Below are 20,164 nucleotides of genomic sequence, written 5' to 3'. Positions count from 1 at the left end.
GTCTCAAGGCGCTTCCGGATCATCAGGGCCCCTTATCCAGGTTCTCCAGAGGCTGCGACTTGTCTGGTGAATCAAGTTCTAGTCAGCTGCCTGCAGGAACCGACTTAACCCGGACCATGATTTTAAATAGCGTCCCTGATTTTATTCCTCCGCACTTTCTTTTTGTGCTTAAATCCGGGCTCCTCCAGGCAAACTGAGGTGGGATTCGGTGAGAGCCCAGGATCTGGTGTCAGCCTAACCCATGGAAAACCGGCTGGGTCTGGGGAGAGAGTGTGACTGACAGGCGGCCAGGACGCCGCGGTTTTGGTTTGCTTTTGCACACTCTCTCCTCTTCCAGTCATTTCTAAACTCTGACAATTCGTCCGATTTTTTGCGGATTTCGTGCGGAATGCCCTCGGCAAATGCCCGGGCACGTTTTAAGCCCCGCAATATTTCCTAAAGGATCGGACCCCTGACCCTGGAACACTAGGTTTTAGGTTTTTGCAGCGAATCCCCTCAGTAAGTCCTGCATTTCTTTCTTTGAGCACTGACCAGGTCGCCTACACACCACACACACAGACACACACACACACAGACACACACACACACACAGACACACACACACACAGACACACACACACACACACAGGGGTGTGGGGGAGGGGGAGGGAGAGAGGAACGTTGGAGAGGGAGGGAAAGAAGGAGGGAAAGAGGGAGGGAGGGAGGGAGGGAGGGAGGGAGGGAGGGAGGGAGGGGGAGAAAGAGGGAGGGAGGGATCCTTTTTGGACAATGCTATGCCCTTATTGCCCCGCAGGGAGTAGGTCAGCTTGGAGGCTGCTCATTGGCACACTCTGTGGTTTAGCCAAGCACCTGGATCCAGGGAAAGACTTGTTACCCCCTTCCCCCACGCCAGCTCCTCCACTCAGGTGAGAGGGCACAGCCTAAGCAGAAGCCAATGAGGGAGTCCTTAGCCAGAAACCAAAATGATTCATTCAGGAACTGCCTATTTGCTCTTCCAAGAATATTAATGGGGTGGTCAGTGCTGGCTTGCTAATGCATTTCCCTGGTTTTGTTTTGTGCTTTTGTTGGTTGGAGGTTTACTTTACTTCTCTGGGGTGAAGCCTCCATGTATGGCTGAATACCATTTGAATGTCCAATATCCTTGGGGACCAGAGGATCAAGACACCCCAGAGATACTTAACCAGCGATCCCACTTGCAGCCCTGTTTCTAAACACTAAGTGAGATAACCAGTGAAAAAATCCTTTGCTCTGGTGAAAGACTGAATGAAGAGGGAGTGGGGATCAGATGTGTAGCAATTATTGTTCTTCAAGAGGAATGAAGTTGTGAGGTCTACAGAGAGATGCTTGTGCCCCGAGACAGCCACCCCCAATGGATGACCAAGTCTCCAGATGACAGATATTCAATGTCTCTCATTACTGGGCCCTAGGCTTGCTAGATCCATAAAATCAAGTTTTCCTCTTGTCACATGAGAGGAGCTGGGTGAAATGTGTGGAGAAAAGTTGGCTAGCAAACTCAAGGTTGCTTGAGAGGTAGGAAGAGAAATAGCCAAAAAGAGAACAAATAGCTGTGTGAAATTAATGACCTGCAAGCCCACATCATCTGTAACATAAGTCGTGAATCTGTTACTATTTCATGGCTCTGATTTAACAACATAATCAAAGTCAAAGTAACTTATGAAAGAAGGGGTTAGTTTGGATTAAGGATTCCAAAGGGTTAGAGTCCAAGACAGCAGAGAGAAGGAATGGCTGAGATTGCACACATCTTGTTCCACCACCAGATGGCAGCACCACCAGAAGGGGAGGGGAAGACAGGGGGGGGGAGAGACAGAGAGAGAGAGAGAGAGAGAGAGAGAGAGAGAGAGAGAGGGAGAGAGAGAGACAGAGAGAGAGAGAGAGACAGACAGACAGACAGACAGACAGACAGACAGACAGACCGACCGAGATAGAGACAGAGACAGACAGAGAGAGAACACCTAGAGTCACATCTTCACATCTTTCCAAAAGAATCATACCTCGTCATCTTTGCAAAAGAATTCAACCAATTAGGAACCAAACATTCAAATATGAGCCTGTGAGGACCTCCTTCCTTTAAACCACCATAGAATGAATGAATGAATGAAAATGTATGGATGAGTGAATAAATGAGCCAATATATTTATTAAAAATTACGGAGATTCCATGTTGATATGCTATCAATTGCAATCAGGGTGCATGCATTGGGAAGTCCAGTGGGTCCACCACCACATCTGGGTACCCAGATATTTCCTTCAGCTCTCTGAGGACTGAAACACCAGCAAGTTCCCAAGTTCCCAGGTTATCTCTGGTTCCATGCCTAGAAGAAACAGAGTCAATGTCAAGCACTATTGGTCATTCTGTTTTTAAGGTCTAAAGAAGATGGGGTTTTGTTTTGTTTTGTTTTGTTTTGTTGGGTTTTTTTTTTTTTTGTTTTGGTTTTTGGTTTTGGTTTTTGGGTTGTTTTGTCCCTGAAGGCAAGAAAGGCTTCTATTGGATGAGAGAGTTACAGGGGGATGCACTCCACCACAGCAGGGCAGGCACAGCAGCAGGAAGAAGAGGCCAGTTGTTCTCACTGCATGAACACTTAAGAAAGACAAGAAGGGGTTGGGGATTTAGCTCAGTGGTAGAGTGCTTGCCTAGCAAGCGCAAGGCCCTGGGTTCGGTCCCCAGCTCCGGACAAAAAAAAAAAAAAAAAAAAAAAAAGACAAGAAATGTATCCCAGGCTTTCAAACCTCTAAGGCAGTTTGAATCTCTGGGGTCAGACCCAACCATCAGAGACAGAAGGCATGGCAGCATAAGATAGAAGCATAATAGTCACATTCTGCAAAGTTCTTTCTTGTGTTAGAAAGAGAAGGAGGGAGGCCATTGATTTTGCAGTCCAGTGATAATTCGGTGAGAGGATTTCACATGAGGTTCATTGGCTGTCCACTGAACTTACCTTACTTCCTCTAGAGCCAGGAGATCTCTTCAAGATGTGCTTTCTGAACGGCCTGGTGCAACTCTGCTCTCAACCTCCTTGCTTCCTCAAAGCTTCTTTGACCTCTGCCTGAGTGGAAGACATTGCCATGAGAATTCAAATTCTCCATGTGAGGTCATTAATGTCCCTGAAAAATCTGTTTTCAGGCTCCATTTTTCAGGTGCACAGCTCCTTTCTGAAGAGAAGCTGGTCCCTGCTCCCGGATGCAGGATCTTGCCTCAAGGCATTTGCTTTACCCTGTTGATGCTGTCTCCTGGGACACTATCGATGCTGACCTAGAAAATGGAGACAACCAGGGTGTGAAGAAAACTCGTGTTCTTTGGTCTTTACTGTGCTAATGTGCGAAGTTAAACTGGTAATCCAAAGGGAACCAGTATAACAATATTGAATCAAGAATATAAATTCCCTCCGCACTCCCTTTACCTTCATGATCGAAATGAGAAGTTGATCCTTTTCAGAAAGGCGGAATTTGTCATAAAATCAGCCTTTCAAGTTAAAGGTCTCTTCTGGAAATAAATGTCGAATCTGTAAAAACCAATCAGCAATGTTCATGAAAAGTCAATCTATTCAATGGAGTCTGAAATATCTAAGGTCTCACCATTGTATTCTGACTCAGTTTGCTTTGCCCAGACAGTTCTCAGCCCTCTACCCCACCCTCCAACGTCCACACATTTGAGATTTCTTCTGCCTTGATCATAGTGCAGATGTAGTCATCAAAATAATTAAAATACCTAAATCAACCACAAAGATATAGGTAAAAACTAATTGACAAAATCATGCCAATGAATGTTTCAAGGTTTCCCTGATCATTATCTAATTTTGATGTCAATTTTTGGTTCTGCCTTTAAAACCTTTGTACTTCTGAGCTTGGTTTTCCTAAAGTTTTCAGAGGCGCCCATCTGTGCTTTATTTGACCATCAATAAAAAGGGCTCAAAACTTTTAGTTGGCTTCATTAACATGGTTGTCGATCACTAATTTCTGGAGTTATCCTTAAATTGATCCTTAAATAAATTGTCAGCTTGTACAAGACTATTCATCATTTGAATAAAATGTTGATCTTTTTAATGTAGAGTCAAACCTTCATGTAATGAAATCCCAGCTTTAAACAAAAATCTAATCTGTTCAATAAAAAGTGAGTTTTTGAATAAATAGTCAGTCATTTATGAAATAAAACCAAATGAAACAAAACACAGAAAAACCCCTACATCTATATTAAAGTGGTTCCTTCTAATGGAAATTCCCCTTTTGCTACACCACTGCAGTCTCAGCCCCCGCCAACATGGAGACTGAACAAGGAGACACCAATAGTCATGCAGACCTGGAAGTGGGAGAGCCCATGAGGCCTCAGCTTTAGACAAACCAAATCAAAACAAGCAAACAAACCCCCAGCCAACCAAACAAGGACAACAACAAAGGGGCAAGACAGGATGTCTCCAGATACCTGGGCTGTGGTGGTGCATGCCTTCAATCCCAGCACTAAGGAGGCAGAGACATACTTTCCCTCCCTCCCTCCTTTCCCCCCTTTCTAACTCCCTCCTTCCCCCCTCCGCTATTTACCCCTCTTACCTGGTCTCTATTGGTCTCCCCCAACCTCCATACAGGCTTACTTTATGTCTCCCTAGCTATCCTAGAACTCACTTACTAGACCTGGCTGGCCTAGAACCCAAAACTCAGCTGTGTCTGCCTCTGGAGTGCAGGGATTAAAGGCGGGCACACCACTGCCAGGGGCAAGCTGATCTCTTGATTTGAGACCAGCCTGGGTTACAGAGTGAATTCCAGGACAGCCAGGACTGCACACAGAAACCATGTCTTGAAAATCATAAGCAATACCAACACCAACCACAAAACACAAACCAACCTATCAGACAATCAACTACCACCACCACCACCACCACCACCACCACCACCACCACCACCACCTCCACCACCACCACCACCAACAACAACCAAAATCAAGTAATCTGATCAAGAGAAACAGTCTTCCCAGGTAAGAGCTCCCAACCTGCTTACCCAATACCAGGGCTCAGCCTTACTTGGGACAGTGTACAGGTTGATCAAGTTGTCCGTCTATGTTAGGAATATACACATGAATGCATATGTACACACACATACACAAAATAAAATAATTAACATATACCACGAACATGGAAAGAGAGCCTGTTGCCACTGGGGTACATAGAAGGGGATGGAGTAGGGAAGTAAGGCAGGAAAATAAGGTACTTTCAAAAGTACCAAAATTTAAAAAAAAAAAAAACTTTCTGAGCCAGGCTTGGTGGTGCACATGTTTAATCACAGCACCGCCCCAGGCAGCAAGAGAATCTCTTTAGTGCAAGGGCACCCTGGTTACAAAGGTTCTTCCAGGACAGCCAGAGCTAAGTAGAGATATCCTATCTCAAAACATAAATACCCAGGGGCCGGAGAGATGGCTCAGTGGTTAAGGGCACCCACTGCTCTCCCAGAGGTCCTGAGTTCAAACTGGGCAACCACATGGTGGCTCACAACCATCTGTGATGGGATCTGATGCCCTCTTCTGGTGTGTCTGTGGACAGTATAGTGTACTTATATATAATAAATGAATAAAACTTTAAAAATAAATAAAAATAAAAGCACATTCTTTAAAATTCAGACTCAATTCCCTAAAAAACATGGCCCTAATTTTCTAAGAACCTCACATTCTGCTTCTCAAATCCTTAATGGATTCTGAATCTAAATGTGTTTAAGAACATAAATGTCGCATGCACTCTGAACATGTTTCTATGGTTCCACACATGACTTCCCCTTCTTTCAGTCAAATAGAACTAGTTTAACCACGATCCAATGTTTGCTAAATTTTGAACAGTAGAAGGAGGCAAAACCATACAAGATGTCAGAAGTTATAACTACAAAACATATTTCCTATTGTAAAGGAGCTTCAAAACCAAGTTTAAATGGAAACTCTCATTTTCATGTGAAATTTGTACTGAGGTATGGGACTGACTCAAAGAGGAAAAGACGTAAAGATACAGTCAAAAGTTTAACTCTGTGATAAAGAAATTTCTACAGTTTAAAACCCACACCTGGGATGAGTCTTCCAACACTTACAGGAGCAGGGCTGGTGGGAGGTTCAGTGTCTACACCAGGAGAATTACTTAGTTTCTCCTGCTGTGGTTCAGGCTCCTGAATTATAATCTGGGTTTGGCAGAGACTGGACTGATTCTGCTGTGATTTAAACTCACTCTTCTTTGCAGCTTCCATGCATTCTGAAGACTGAAGCCAAATCCCTTTTTCTGAACTACAGCAGGTGCCCTGCTGGGTGTAGAGCCTCCAGGCTTGGGTGAGCAGGGACCTTCCTCCATAACCTGGCCCGAGGGGCACTCAGGCAGAGGAATACAAGGTTTTTGCTGCCTAGATTGCTGGTGGTTTTACAGTCTCCTTTCCGTATCCCCTGCTATGGATGGCTTCAATCTGGAATTGGAGTTCATCCTAGGTGGAGATCCAAGGCTCCCAAGGTCACAGGGCAGTGGGAGGTGAGCAGCAGGGCCAGGCTACCAATATCTGGATGGGACAGATTTCTCTCTGCAAATAGCCACCAGGTCCTCTTGGGCCCAGCACGTGCATTTTGCTGAATGTAAGAAGCAGTTTTCAGGTGCCAGGGTCATGCAGGTGGAATACAGCCAGGAGAGCAGTGTGTCTTCAATTTTGCTGTGTATTTTCAGCACAGCTCTGGTCTGAGCTGGCTTTGGAGAAACTCCAGATACCAGGAAACCCAAATCCAGCCAGGACAGGCTTCAGGTGGGCATTGAGGGGGGGGATACCCCGGGTGCTCTGAAGCCAGCTCTGGGCCTTTTTCAAAGGCTACAAGGCAGTGGCTGAACTTTCTAGCTGTTCCTGCTTCTGTTCAGGTCTGGTCTCCCTTAGGTTTCTTTTTCCCAGCTGCTGACAGGCTCCCTGTTTCCTCTTCTGAGCCTATTTCAATTCTGCTTTTTACCAATGGTGCAACTTAAATGGTTTTCCCCTGTGCGTTTTTATAGGGGTGAGTAGGAGGTTGGTAAGCCAGGATTTGAGTAAAGCTGGCTTGAGGACTCTTCAAAGAAAAACTCAGCAGGCTGCAGAAGGCCTTGCCCTACCACACTGAGGTGCTAAGAAGGCACAGCTGTACTAAACTTGTAAAACAGAAGAAAGATTTATTTATTTAGTGTGTGTGTGTGTGTGTGTGTGTTGTGTGTGTGAGAGAGAGAGAGAGAGAGAGAGAGAGACAGACAGACAGACGGACAGACAAAGGAGAGAGACACAGAGAGACACACCTAGAGAGAGAGACAAAGAGAGAGAAAGAGAGAGAAAGAGAGAGACTGAGGGGAGAGAGACAGACAGACAGACACACACACACACACACAGAGAGAGAGAGAGAGAGAGAGAGAGAGAGAGAGAGACTGAGGGGAGAGAGAGAGACAGACAGACACACACACACACAGAGAGAGAGAGAGAGAGAGAGAGAGAGAGAGAGAGAGAGAGAGAGAGAGAGAGATTGATCTGTTGTCATGTACACCAGAAGAGGGAATCTAATCCCATTACAGATGGTTGTGAGCCACCATGTGATTTCTGGGAATTGAACTCAGGACCTCTAGAAGAGCAGCCAGAGCTTCTAAATGCTGAGCCATCTCCTCAGTCCCCTGGAAATAGTCTTAAATATTGCAATTCAGGTGGAATCACAAATGACCCATGAGAGAAAACTGCTCCCATGTGTAAAACAAGACAGGCAGTGTCACCACACTTGATCTCTGGAGTCTCATTGAGCCATAGAAGTAGAAAGGGCACTGAGTGCACTGATGACCACAGATTTCAATGGATGCATCAGACCTGAGTTTCCATGAACAAATTCATGCTAAAGCAGCACTGGATTTTTTTCCACTCCAAGACAGGGTATGTTTTGTGTAGCACGGCAGGGATGTGGGGTTTCATCAGTGTCTGCCTCTGTAAACTGAGCCACTGGTATCTTGCTTCCAGGCGGAAGGCAGGCACCGAGCAGGAAATTGTGCTACTAATAGGAAACTGTGCCACCGATGGCAAGTGGGAAGTCATGAAACCGAGATGGGCAAATGCTCACAGAATGGAAGAAACTCCTCCATAGCTTTTCTTCTGGCAGAAGATTTGGTATCTGAATGCACAAAGAACTCAGATTGTTTTTAAATCATTTTAAAGAAACTCTTTATCTTTATTTTATATTTCTATATTTATTATTTCTGATTTTTATGTGCATTGGTGTTCGGACAGAAAGCATGTCTGTGTGTGGGTGTAATAGGTCCTAGAATAGAGTTATGTGCCATTGTGAGCTTCTGTGGGTGCTAGGAATTGAACCTGGGTCTTCTGGAAGAGCTGCTTGTGTTCTTAACTGGGACTGAACCATCGCTCCAGGCTCCAGGATTCAGAGTATTAAAGAAGAGAACACCTGTTGGGGTACACTATGTGAAACTGTCTCTGTCCTTCCTCACCTACCTAAGGGATTTTCTTATTTCCTTTAATTAGCTGGATGGTGGGAGGTGGGAGGAAGAGCGGACTCTGGGAAGAAGAAAGAGAAGCAGGAAAGGCCTTTTGCCAGGAGACATGGGAGGAGATGGATGTGATCCCAGGCCTGGAAGGGATTGCTAGGCACATACTGGATGGGGCCAGATGGGCAGGTCAACTGGCCTGAGCTACTTGACCGTCTGCCCAGCTGAGGCCTAAGGCTTTGAAATATTAGAAGGTCTCTGGTTATTTTGGGGAAAGCTGGTAAAGGAATAATTACCACTGGACTAATTTCCAGCATTAGGTAGTATCAACAGAATATTAATAATCTTTCATTTATATTACCCTTTTATTTGCCTCTCTTCCCTCTGTGTTCTCATAAGAATTGGGCATATCCTATTCTGTCAAATCTTTCTCTGATTCATCACTTTGCCTGCCACTCAATTAAACATCACTTTCAAACATGGCTGCTTCCTTCTACAAACTAACTTAACCTTCATTGTGTGATTAAAAAACTCTGCGTAGTTATTGCTCTAATGAAATGAGATTTAATACACTGTAGGTATATTCATTAAAGAAAAAGGATTTTTCTATCCCTTCCACTTTACTTTTTAAATTGCCAATATTTAAATATTTGACAATTTAAAAAGTAAATAATGTTGAAAACTTCATCTTACCATCTCTTTAAAGGAAGAGTTTTATAAACAAATGGTACTTTCTGTAAATTATCCAAATACCGCTCATCCTCGCAATTTACTTCTCTTCAGAGACTCTGTATATCTTGTTGGTGTACAGGAATGACCACACAAACCACGCAAACACTAATTCAGACAGATAGGGATAGTTTTTTGAATGCACACCCAAGACAGATCAATCAGGGTCCCAGGACACACTCAGGAGCTGGCTGTGATGGTGGTACAGACTTTTTATAGGAAAACCTCATGCAGAAGGCAAGGGACTGGGATTGTTACATTTTTGCCTAAGTAGACAAAGTATTCCCAGCTGACCTTTATGCTGATTGGTACCAAGTAATATTAACTGAGGAAGTGGTCAGGGGTTTTCGAGAGCATTGGGATAGCAGAGCATGAGTAATAAACCATATCACTGTGACCATTTAGGAGAACTTTTCAGAATCAGCTATGATTAATCACTTCTGAGAAATGGAATCTGAGAGCCTGAAACTTAACTCCACCTTATGATTAAAATGGAGACTGAATACAAAATGGCTACAGTTGGGTTAAATGGCTACAGTTAGTGAGGAGGGGCCTCAACACTCTGAATACCCTTAAGCCCTTGTGTGATTTTGTGAGTCATTTTATGTTCCCCAATACAGTTTTATAAGTTTTCATAAAGTCAAGGATATCTGGGGTTTTTTTATCTTCTAATTTAAATTATTACTTTTAGTTTTCACATTATTGGTTAGTTTGTTTTCAAAGAAATGTTTTCCCTTTTTAGCCCCAGATGACCCGGAACCTGGTCTGTAGATCAGGTTGGCCCCACACTCAGCGGTGCGTCTGCCTCTGCATCCTATGTGCTGGGCTCAAAGGCATGCACCACCACTGCTCTGCCATGTTTTTCGTATTCCTTTTTATTGATTTATTAAGGAGTAGTTTGTTGTGGTAAATATAAAAAAAATGTTTTCTTTTATCCCATGCTAGTGCTGGCACTGTAGGGCCACATGGCATCTGTAGGATATTTTCATCTCAGTCAGCAAAGTGTCTCACCCGCTAAGCTCCATCCCATCTCATGCTGTCAGTGGCTACTCTGTGAGCCCAGAAGCAATCTCTCTGCATATCCATTTCCCAAAGCGGTGACTGCCATGCCAGTTTCCTACAGAGACCAGTTTGACACAGAGACTGCCTATCTTGCAGCTCTCTTACTGTGGACTCATGAATGAACACACCACACAATAACCTTTGATCCAATTGATAGGATATAATTTGCCCACGTAGACAGCACGAAATCCTGTACACAACCATCCCTTAAAAAATAGACATAACAACCTGATTCTGTATGCAGAGAAGAGTCTTAATATCTGCCGCCATGTTCTCCCAGCTCTTTCCTCTCTCTCTGGCCCCTCTCTCTTGCTTCTAAGACTGTGTTCCTGCCTATCCTTCCTTCTCGTCCAATGATAGACCTTGTTCTATCCTCTACCTGCTGTCACCTACATAATGACGTCAACGTACAATAATAGTTCATAAGTCTCTTGTCTTCTGCATGAGCTGTGCAGAAGACCTATCTTAAAGCAAATGGATGTTGGTTATGTTCACACAGCATTGGGATGTCCCAGAGAGCTCTAGTGTTCCTGTGTGTAATAACTTAGGGAGAAATGTGCTCTGAATTCACTCTGGAATAGAGCGGTACGGAGGGGTTAGCAAGTGAGAGTTCAGGCCGCCTGTGTAATGACATATCATAATGGACATTGGACATTAATGATCTCACATGGTGAACTTTGAATTTTCATGACAACATCCTCCATTCAAGCAGAGATCAAAGACACCTAGGTGAGAAGAGACTCTGAGCAAAGGGCACCTGGTCAGAAAGGACATCTTGAAAAGAAGCTCTGGAGGAACTAAGGTGAGCTCTGTGGACAATGAATTAGCCATGTTTTCAAATCGTTCAAATAAACATTTCTGGGGTTCACAGTCAATAGCCTGCACTAGGTACCCCAAATTGGCGGTCTGTTCTTTTTATCTGCTAGTCCCTGTGTGGGATGCTTTACCATTTATTCACAGGTCCACTCAGTCATTCTCTGATGTTTTAAATGAAGGCAATTCTCACAGTCTCATGTTTGAATGCCAAATTTCTAGTTGGTGGAACTTTTTAGGAAGGATCAGGAGGTATGACCCTTGTGGAGAAAGTTCGTTTCTGGGACTGTATGTTAATGTTTCAGAAGACTCCCTTTACTCAATCTCCCTCTCCCTCTCCCTCTCCCTCTCCCTCTCCCTCTCCCTCTCCCTCTCCCTCTCCCTCTCCCTCTCCCTCTCCCTCTCCCTCTCCCTCTCCCTCTCCCTCTCCCTTTCCTCTTTTTCTCCCCTCTCTCCTCTCACTCTCCTGACTTCTGGGGATTGATCAACATGTAAGCTCTCTCAGTTATTCTCTCTATCTGTCATCATGGACTCTTAACATTTGAAACCTTAAGCTAAGCTAAACTCTTTCTTTTAGAATTTGCCTTGGTCATTGTGTATAATCACAGCAATAAAATAGTAACTAGGACACATTCATTCATTTTCTCTATTGGATGATATGAGTTTGCATGATGTTAATTTCGAACAATGGTATTGTCCTCTTTGAGCCTATTCTTCCTACTTCTCATCCTTTCTGATCAGCCCATCTTATTTCCCACACAATTCCCCAGCTACTTTCATATCATTGGAGCAAAACATGGTTTTATGTCTCTAGCAAGACTAGGACCCACGCATGAGAGACATTTGGTTCCTGTCACCTTGAGAATCGGTCATCCATTCACTGATTATCTCCAGTTGCACCTATCTTCCTGAAAACCATATGCCTCTGTGTTTCTCATGGAGGGCAATAGTTGTTGTGCATCCATCAATCACACTTTCTTTCCCTGTCTTCCATTGCTGGGCACTTCCTTCTGTTCCATAACTTAGCCTTTTTCATAACAGAGCTGATCTCAACATCAATGTGTAAGGAGCTTTGCTAGTTATGCCCCTCAGGAGTTTGGGTTATCATACAGACATAGCCAAGACCAAGAACCACACCACAGCAACCCCAAATGGCACAGAAATGGCATCAAGAAACCCTGGTCACAAATACACAAGTCTTTTACAGGGGCTGACTCAATATCCAGAGGAACATGCACTACTCAGGAAGTGTAACCAGAGAGGCCCAAAGAAGACACAAGGCCTGAGGAGACACAGGCTAAGCCTGCAAGGACAATCAGTGAGCAGGCAGAGGACATTAAGGCTCTTCTCAAGCCGAAAGCAGTTATGTCCAAGATGTCAAAGGGCCCAGCTCCAAACCCAATCATTTTTCTTTATCACTCCTCTCTGGTCTGGGAAGTAGATTTGAAGCTACCTGGCCAAGAGTCATGGCATTCCCCAAGCATAGTGCAAGGTTCAAACCAAGGCAGAGGCCATTTCTCCCGCTCTGGCCCAGGTTTCAGCTCCAGTTCAGGCTCCCAAATGTGCCCATGCACTTGTGAAAGGGAAATGAAATAGATGCAAATGTAACCAAAAGAAATAAAATGAAAATAAATATAAAATGAAAGGACAAGTTGAAATATAAAGGAATAACACAGGGCTGGAGAGAGGTTCAGAGGTTAAGGGTACTGACTGCTCTTCTAGAGGTCCTGAGGTCAATTCCCAGTAACCACTGGGATCCAATATCCTCCCCTGGTGTGTCCCCCACAGTGTACTTATATAATAAATAAAGAAATCTTTTTTAGTAAATCTGTTTTTTCAAGGGAAACCTGCTGAGTTACCTCCAACTGTGGAGAACTTCCTCTTGTGGTGAAGCTCAGACCTCACCCAATGATCATAATTCTTCCAAGAACCAGAAGTAAGGGGTTGACCATGGTAAAGGAACTTCCCAAGTCAGGACTGCAGGAGGCTGAGTCTCTGTGTCTGCTCCCCTGAGACACCCTAATCCTTTTGCATCGGCACAGACCAGAAAATCTGGCTCCAAGGCACAAGCAACAGTCACATTAGCCTGAGTTACACAACTACAGTGTTATGTGTTCACGCTTATATGTGTTTGTATGTGCACTCCTAAATATGCAAACACAACCGGATTGTTCTGTATACTGGCACTGGTATTTATATGATTTCAATACTGAATACATGGTATTGGATAGCGCTTTGGGGGGCTCTTCCTGGGGACAAATATTTCTTTTGTTATCTGGATTCCTTTCTTACTCTTAGTGGATGTTCTAGTGATACATAGTGGAGTTATATAACTTCCTGGTTAGATGTCTACTTGTGCTTTCCTTGTTCAGTTCTTGTTTACACAGCCAAGTTGATGAGACGTCACATGTGTAGCAAAAGGTGGATATTTTATGAAGAGGATATCTAATGTATAGGTTGGAGTTTTATGTAAAAGGCTGAATCTCTGGGCAAATGACTGACTTCTTATGGAGCAGACCAGCTTTTTGTTTAAAGGTTGCATTTTTAAATTTAAATGATTCTCTACATTAAATAAATTAACACTTTTTCCAAAAGACTTTTTATACACTGGACATTTATTTATGGATTCATTCCATTAAACAGATTGATCATTTAATGGAAATTATTATCTGTTTTTATAGGTCCAACCTTTATTTAAAAGATTGACTTTTTATTAAAAGATTGGTTTTATGGAAAGAAAAATAGCTCTAATGGAAAAGATTAACTTCTATTTTAGATCTGCAAGGCAAGGAAAACACGGGGTGAAATTTTATTGTAATGATTCAAGTCGTTTCCTTAGGATTGTCAGTTTAACCTCACATGATGTACATTGGAGCCCAAAGAACATTAGTTTTCTTCAGACTCTGGTTGTCTCCATTTTCCAGATCAGCACAGTGTCCCAGGAGACATCATCTCCAGGTAAAGGCAAATGTCTTAGGCAAGATAGTGCATCCTGGAGCAGGGACAAGCACCTTTTGAGACTGGAACAGGGCACCCGAACAAAGAAGGCTTCCTGAGGTCACACTTGTAGATGCAAATCTAGGCCTGAAAAGATCATGGAGCCTGGAGTGTGCTAAATATGGTGACTAATTCTCTGGGTATAATACCCCATCTTGTTCTCTGATAAGCTCATTTAACTACCCTGATCCTACTTTCTTTTTTTTTAATTTTATTTAATTTTCCTTTATGTATGTGTGAGGGTGTCAGATCCACTGGAAAAGGAGTTACAGACAGATGTGAACTGCCATGTGGGTGATGGGAATTGAACCCAGGTCCTCTGGAAGAGTAGCCAGTGTTCTTACCCCTTGAGCCATCTCTAGCTCCCACCACCCCCATATCCTCCTTTCCAAGTCCTCATGTTTAGAAACACATTGGGACACAGTTAAAGTTGCCATGTGGCTCTGTTTTCTTGTTTCTCTTTTGCAATAATACCCCCTCCTTTTTAACCTTAGGATGAAAATATATAGCTTTTATCTAAAAGTACTTTTTAAACATCTTTACCAAAATAAGTTCACAAAGACACACAAACACAAACACACACACACACACACACACACAGAGTGAGAGAGGCAGACAGGCAGACAGACAGACAGACAGACAGACAGACAGAGGTCTTTCTTTCTTGCTGGGGACCTATAAGCATTGCACTCTGCAGAGGATTGATCCAACTGAGGTAAAAAACTGAAACTTAGGTTAGCACAAATTATCCCCTGCTGGGTGAAAAACTTTTGAAGTCTGACTAAGTGGTTTATTTTTCTTACACACTTAAACACAGTAAAACTGCAGGGTTGGGCGGGATTCCTCATGACGAGTATCACAACAAAGCTTAAGGCAGGGCTACATTGAACTCCTGTGCAAAGTTCATCTCTTTAGCAAAGCACCTGTGACCCTTTCCACAGGAATGGGTGCCATTCACTGAGAAGCGGTTGTCAGGAGTCTGTGCATAGGAGTTTGAAATAAGCACAAGGATGGGATCTTTGGACTGAGAGATAATGCTCAGCATTGTGGGGACTTCCATGAAGGCTGCCTCTACAGATCTGCAAAAGGCCACCAGGTTGTTAGCAACATCCACTCTGGGCATCCAGGAGAACAGGTGTCACTTTCTTCCTGTGAAGAAAAAAGCCTGTGCATTTGACAATTCTGGTTTCTCTAGTGTTTCTCTGTGAGCACATTGGCATCCTGCCCTCCTACACTTTCTGTTTAGCCCAGGTAGTTTTGGATCTTCCTAGGTAGACCAGGCTGGCCTCTGCCCCTGGAGTGCTGGAAGCAAAGGCTTGTGCCAGCATACCTAGCTAAGACAGTCCAAATTTTGTTTTGTTTTGTTTCTTTTAAGAAAAAAAAAAGTTGGAAGCAAGCTAGTGGTGGCATACACCTATAATCCCAGTACTCAGGAGGCAGAGAAAGGTGGAAGTCTGTAAGTTCGAGGCCAGCCTGGTCTGTAGAGCTGGTTTTAGAACAGCTAAAGCTACACACTGACACATTGCCCCACGTTTTCAAACCATGCATTTGAGGGAAGCAAAGTCCAGTACTGCTGGATCTCAAGTACACCTAGGAAGACCCTAACGTTGGCCTTCGAATGGCTCTAAGATTATTTTCCAAACACTGTCTAGATTTTGGATGTCACCATTTGTTAACATTTTGTCACTACCATTATGAAAAGGAAATTTAACATATAGATAGATATTTGATAAACATCTATTTTCACATCCTCTGTGTCAATGCCTTAATTTCTAAAACACACACACACACACACACACACACACACACACACACGCACACACATTAGGAATATTTTTAGAAGTTATAAGAGATCTTCTGATCTCTTTTATCATCTTTTGTCAACTACTGGCACCAAACATTCACACTGTGCATGGATATACAAGTCCACAAAACACCACAACATTAATAAAACAAACAACTTTTACATACTGTAGAAGGGACCAGAGAGTGCAAGCTCAGTGGTTAAGAAGACCAAAAGATCCAAACTTAGCTTCCAGCAGCCATAAGTTGGCTCAAAACCATCCAATTCTAAGGAGTCCGGAAAGCTTGAACTGGTCTCTGTGAGGTACCAGGCACATGTACACACAGGATGCACAGAAATGCACACAGACTAGCGCTCAGAAACACAAAGGCAGAAATAATGCATCTTTAAAAAAAAAAGAATGTTTCACTTTTAAGAAAGTAGCCATTCCTCTAATGAAGTGACTTTCAATATGTTCTATGTATATTCAGTGAACACAGGAAATTTTCCACCTCTGTTCCCATTGGCAGCTTAAAAAGCAAATGTTTAAAATACCATTTTACAGTCTGTTTTATGAGTAGTGTTTTTATAAAAATTGGTGCTTTTTGAAAATTAACCAAATATCTCTCTTCCTGCTATGTTACTTCTCCTCAGAGAATGTGTATCTCTTAGTGCTGTGTTTAAAGCATTTTAAGGTTTTTTTAAACTAGTTTTGTGACTCCCTGTACTGGCTGATTTTATGTCAACTTGACAGAAGCTGGAGTTATCACAGAGAAAGGGGCCTCAGTTGAGGAAATGCCTCCTTGAGACCCAGCTGTACTGCATTTTCTCAACTAATGATCAAGGGGAGGGCCCAAACCATTGTGGGTGGTGCCATCCCTGGGCTGGTGGTCTTGGGTTCTATAAGAGAGCAAGCTGAGCAAGCCAGGGGAAGCAAGCCAGTAAGTCATCCCCCCATGGCCTCTGCATCAGCTCCTGCTTCCTGACCTGCTTGAGTTCCAGTCCTAACTTCCTTTGGTGGAAGTGTAAGCTGAATAAACCCTTTCCTCCCCAACTTGCTTCTTGGTCATGATGTTTGTGCAGGAATAGAAACCCTGACTAAGACAGTTCCTAAATACTATTTTATGAGTTTTGACAAAGTTGAGAGCACCTAGGTTACTTTTCATTATCAAATTTAATTTACCATTTGGAATCGTTTGTTTATTTGTATTTACTCAGGTTTAGTTGTAGTTCTTATGGTTTCTGCAGGGCATGTGAGCTGTACACTAGAGGTTGTGTCTTAACGCAAATGAATATTGCATAGCCTCACCTACCAACGGGTTGTCCCAAGACGTATACTGTTCCCAAGTGTCATAACATAGGAGGAAGTGTGATCTGGAGTTTTCAGAACAGGAGGGACAAGGGTGTCAGCAATGAGAGTGCAGCTCACCTGTGCAACACCACCTTGTGAACAGCGTTGGAAGACAGTGGTGGTACATGGAGAATTTGAATTCTCCTGGCAATGTCCTCCATTCAACAGAGATCAAAGAAGCTTGGGTGAAAAGGAGGGGCTGAGAGCAGAGCTGTGCCAGGCCATTCAGAAAGGACATCTTGAAGAGAACTCCTGGACTTTGGCTCTGGAGGAAGTAAGGTGAGCTCAGCGGACAGTCAATGAGCCATGTGTGATTCCCTCACAGAAACAAATCTGAGCCATACAGTCAATGGCTTGCCTCCTGTCGCACATCCCACCAAAGAGCTTTGGGCCATAGAGTGGCAGTCTCCTGCCTCATGCTACCATACCCTCCAGCCATGATGATGGAGTCCTTCTGAGTGGGAATTGGATGGCTCTGTGCTGGAAGGTTGTGGAAGCATTAGGAAGTGGAACCTGGCGAGAGGAAGTGGAGGGGTGAGAAGGAAGGCGAACCTTCAGGGATGATAGCTGGGCTTACTGCTTGCTCCATCTCTGGAGTGAGAGTTTCTGGTTGTGTCACGTGATGATTTTCTGGAAAGTGTCTTATGAGAGGGCGTTCAGCTGAGAACAAGCCATGGTGTCTTTCTGGAAGCTGCCTGGTGAACAGTGATGTGATGCTATGCAAGAGTATAAGTATAACCTAAAAGACAGTGGGAGATGCTCCTGCATTGTTTCACCACCTTTGCTGGGCTTCGTTGGGCTTCACTGAAGCTGGTCTTTGCTGAGGACACTCTTGCATTGGTTCACCTCCCGTTCTTTACTGATCTTCCCTTGTCATAACTTTACTAAAGTATTTCTGATGGTTTTCTCTCTGCCTCTTGCTACTTCTTGGAGTCATTGCCAGAACTTCAAGTCTTCTTCTGGATAGAGTCACTGTACTGATTCCTGTTAAGTGTTTGCCAAGTAGACTGAACTACTGACAATGAGGATTGGAATTTCTTCAAAGAACTATTTCTAAACATACCCACAACCCCATTTCCTAATAAAGTTTCTTTTCCCCTACCCCTGGTTATTGGTGAGCTAAAAGGGAGGTGAAGTTCTTACCAGGCTTAAAGTAGGTTTTGAAAAATCCAAGCCAACATTTCTCTTTCTTAATGTCTCCTGCAGGGAAACTAACTGGACTCTTCCTCCTGCTGCTGTTCCTTCCCTGCTGTGATGGACAGCCTCTCACTGGAACTCTCACACAAAAGAAGCCGTTCTTGATGGGGGAAAAATAGGACAAAATCCACCAATTTCAGAACTTGAAAGCAAAAGGACCAATGGCGTTTGACAGTGGTTCTGATTCTTCAGCATGGAAAGAATGACAGCAATAATCCGGATATTGCTGGTATTTCTGTCTTTGGAGAGTTGCAGAAAAGATCCAGGCACCACAGATGTGGTTGATGCACAGTGAACCCACAAACCCATGCGCCCTGATTACTACTGATAGAATCTCGACACAGGATACTCTCTCATGCATTCATAAATTCATCAGCACACACACACACACTCATTTGCTAACACACTTCAGAGTTTTTGTTTGTTGGATGACATGTGTTTTGCCCAAGGTTAATTTCATGCAATTACAGAATTTGCTCTGAGACTATTCCATCCTGGATGAACCCAATGCTGTGTCATTTCTCAAGTCTTCTCACCCCCAATATGCCAACTAGTTCTCCTCCCAGTCTCTCCATATCTCAAGAACATATGCTATTTCCGGTTCCCATCAGATGCAGGAGCCACACCTGGGGACATGCAGGACCTGAGACTCCGACACTGACTTCTTTCTCTCAGTGTGATTATCTCCAGTTGCAAACATCTTCCTACAACCACACACTTCATGACTCGCTATGTGTGCAAAACCTCCATTCACTGTCCATCTCTCCACCATGGACTATCTAGGTCGGTTCCCTCACTCAGCTGCTGTGGACATGGCTGTCAGAAAAATGGGTGTGCAATTTCTCAAGGGTATCTTGACTTGAAGTCTTTGAGGTAAATACCCAAACTGGCAAATGTGGGCCCTAGGGAGAGAGTCCCGTTTAGTGTCTGTGACGATCCTCTATGCCGACCTACAGTGACCTGAGTAGTGGACATGCTCACCAATAGGCTGCCAGGGTTCCCTATCTTCCACACTCCCCCTTCTCACCTCCGTACCAGCATGGACTCCCTTTGCTTTCTTAGTGACTGATATTCTGACTGGGATAAGACAGAATTTCACAGTCATGTTAGTACCTTCCTCAGCTGACCAGCCAGGATGAAGCCCTCCTCCATGCAGATAGGTGTTTGCCTCATGGAAAGGGCTGTTCGCTTTGTCAGGCATGTCGTTTGGGTGGTTTTGTGTGCTCTTCTTTAATACTATGAATTCTGGGGCCTGGAGAAATGGCTCAGCAATTTACAGAATCACACTAGGACCCAGGTCCATTTGTAGCCCACGAATATCAGTTCACAACTGTCTGTATCTATAGTTCCAGGACATATAACACCTACATATAAACATGCATTCAGGGAAAACATCAATAAACATGAAAATAAGAAATAACAAAGATAGAAAAAAGAAATAACAAAGAGAAAGAGTTTATTTAAAATGATAGTATCTGAGTCATTTGCTTATTTTAAATCCTAATCTCCTGCCAGATGTTTCTCCTGTCCTGTGGGCATTTGAGCACTTCCTTTGCTATCCAGAAGGCTGGCCGGTTCATGATGTCCCACTTGCCTTTGGCAGCACTGTTTCACATGCCAGGTGTGCAGAGCAATCCAGGCAGCTTGTCCCCTACCTTCTGACCCAAAAGCAAGGTAACAGGGGTTCAGTTCACAGAGCAGGGATCTGGGAAACACTATAAAAGCTGGAAAGAGAAATATTGCCTTGGGGAGGGGTTTGCATCTAGTAAACAAA

The 20,164-nt window shown here is 43.7% G+C and overlaps 1 long non-coding RNA gene across 4 annotated transcripts; it reads right to left on the bottom strand.

Moving 5' to 3' along the window:
• Positions 1-2,138: 2,138 nt before the first annotated feature.
• On the bottom strand, positions 2,139-7,133 carry LOC103691468 (uncharacterized). Of its 4 annotated transcripts, none has more exons than XR_010064118.1 (4): positions 6,075-7,133; positions 3,416-3,517; positions 2,954-3,267; positions 2,139-2,332 (listed from the first exon to the last, which is right to left on the bottom strand). It is a non-coding gene; the product is annotated as an uncharacterized LOC103691468 (long non-coding RNA). The 4 variants fall into 4 exon arrangements; XR_010064119.1 differs by lacking the exon at positions 6,075-7,133 and adding an exon at positions 4,560-6,059; XR_005500689.2 differs by lacking the exon at positions 6,075-7,133 and having other exon boundaries at positions 2,954-3,061; positions 3,229-3,267; positions 3,416-4,525.
• Between the last annotated feature and the right edge of the window lie 13,031 nt (positions 7,134-20,164).

Source organism: Rattus norvegicus, chromosome 2 (genome assembly GCF_036323735.1).
Source record: "Rattus norvegicus strain BN/NHsdMcwi chromosome 2, GRCr8, whole genome shotgun sequence".
Classification (NCBI taxonomy): Eukaryota; Metazoa; Chordata; class Mammalia; order Rodentia; family Muridae; genus Rattus; species Rattus norvegicus.
This window is presented reverse-complemented; position numbering and strand designations above follow the sequence as displayed.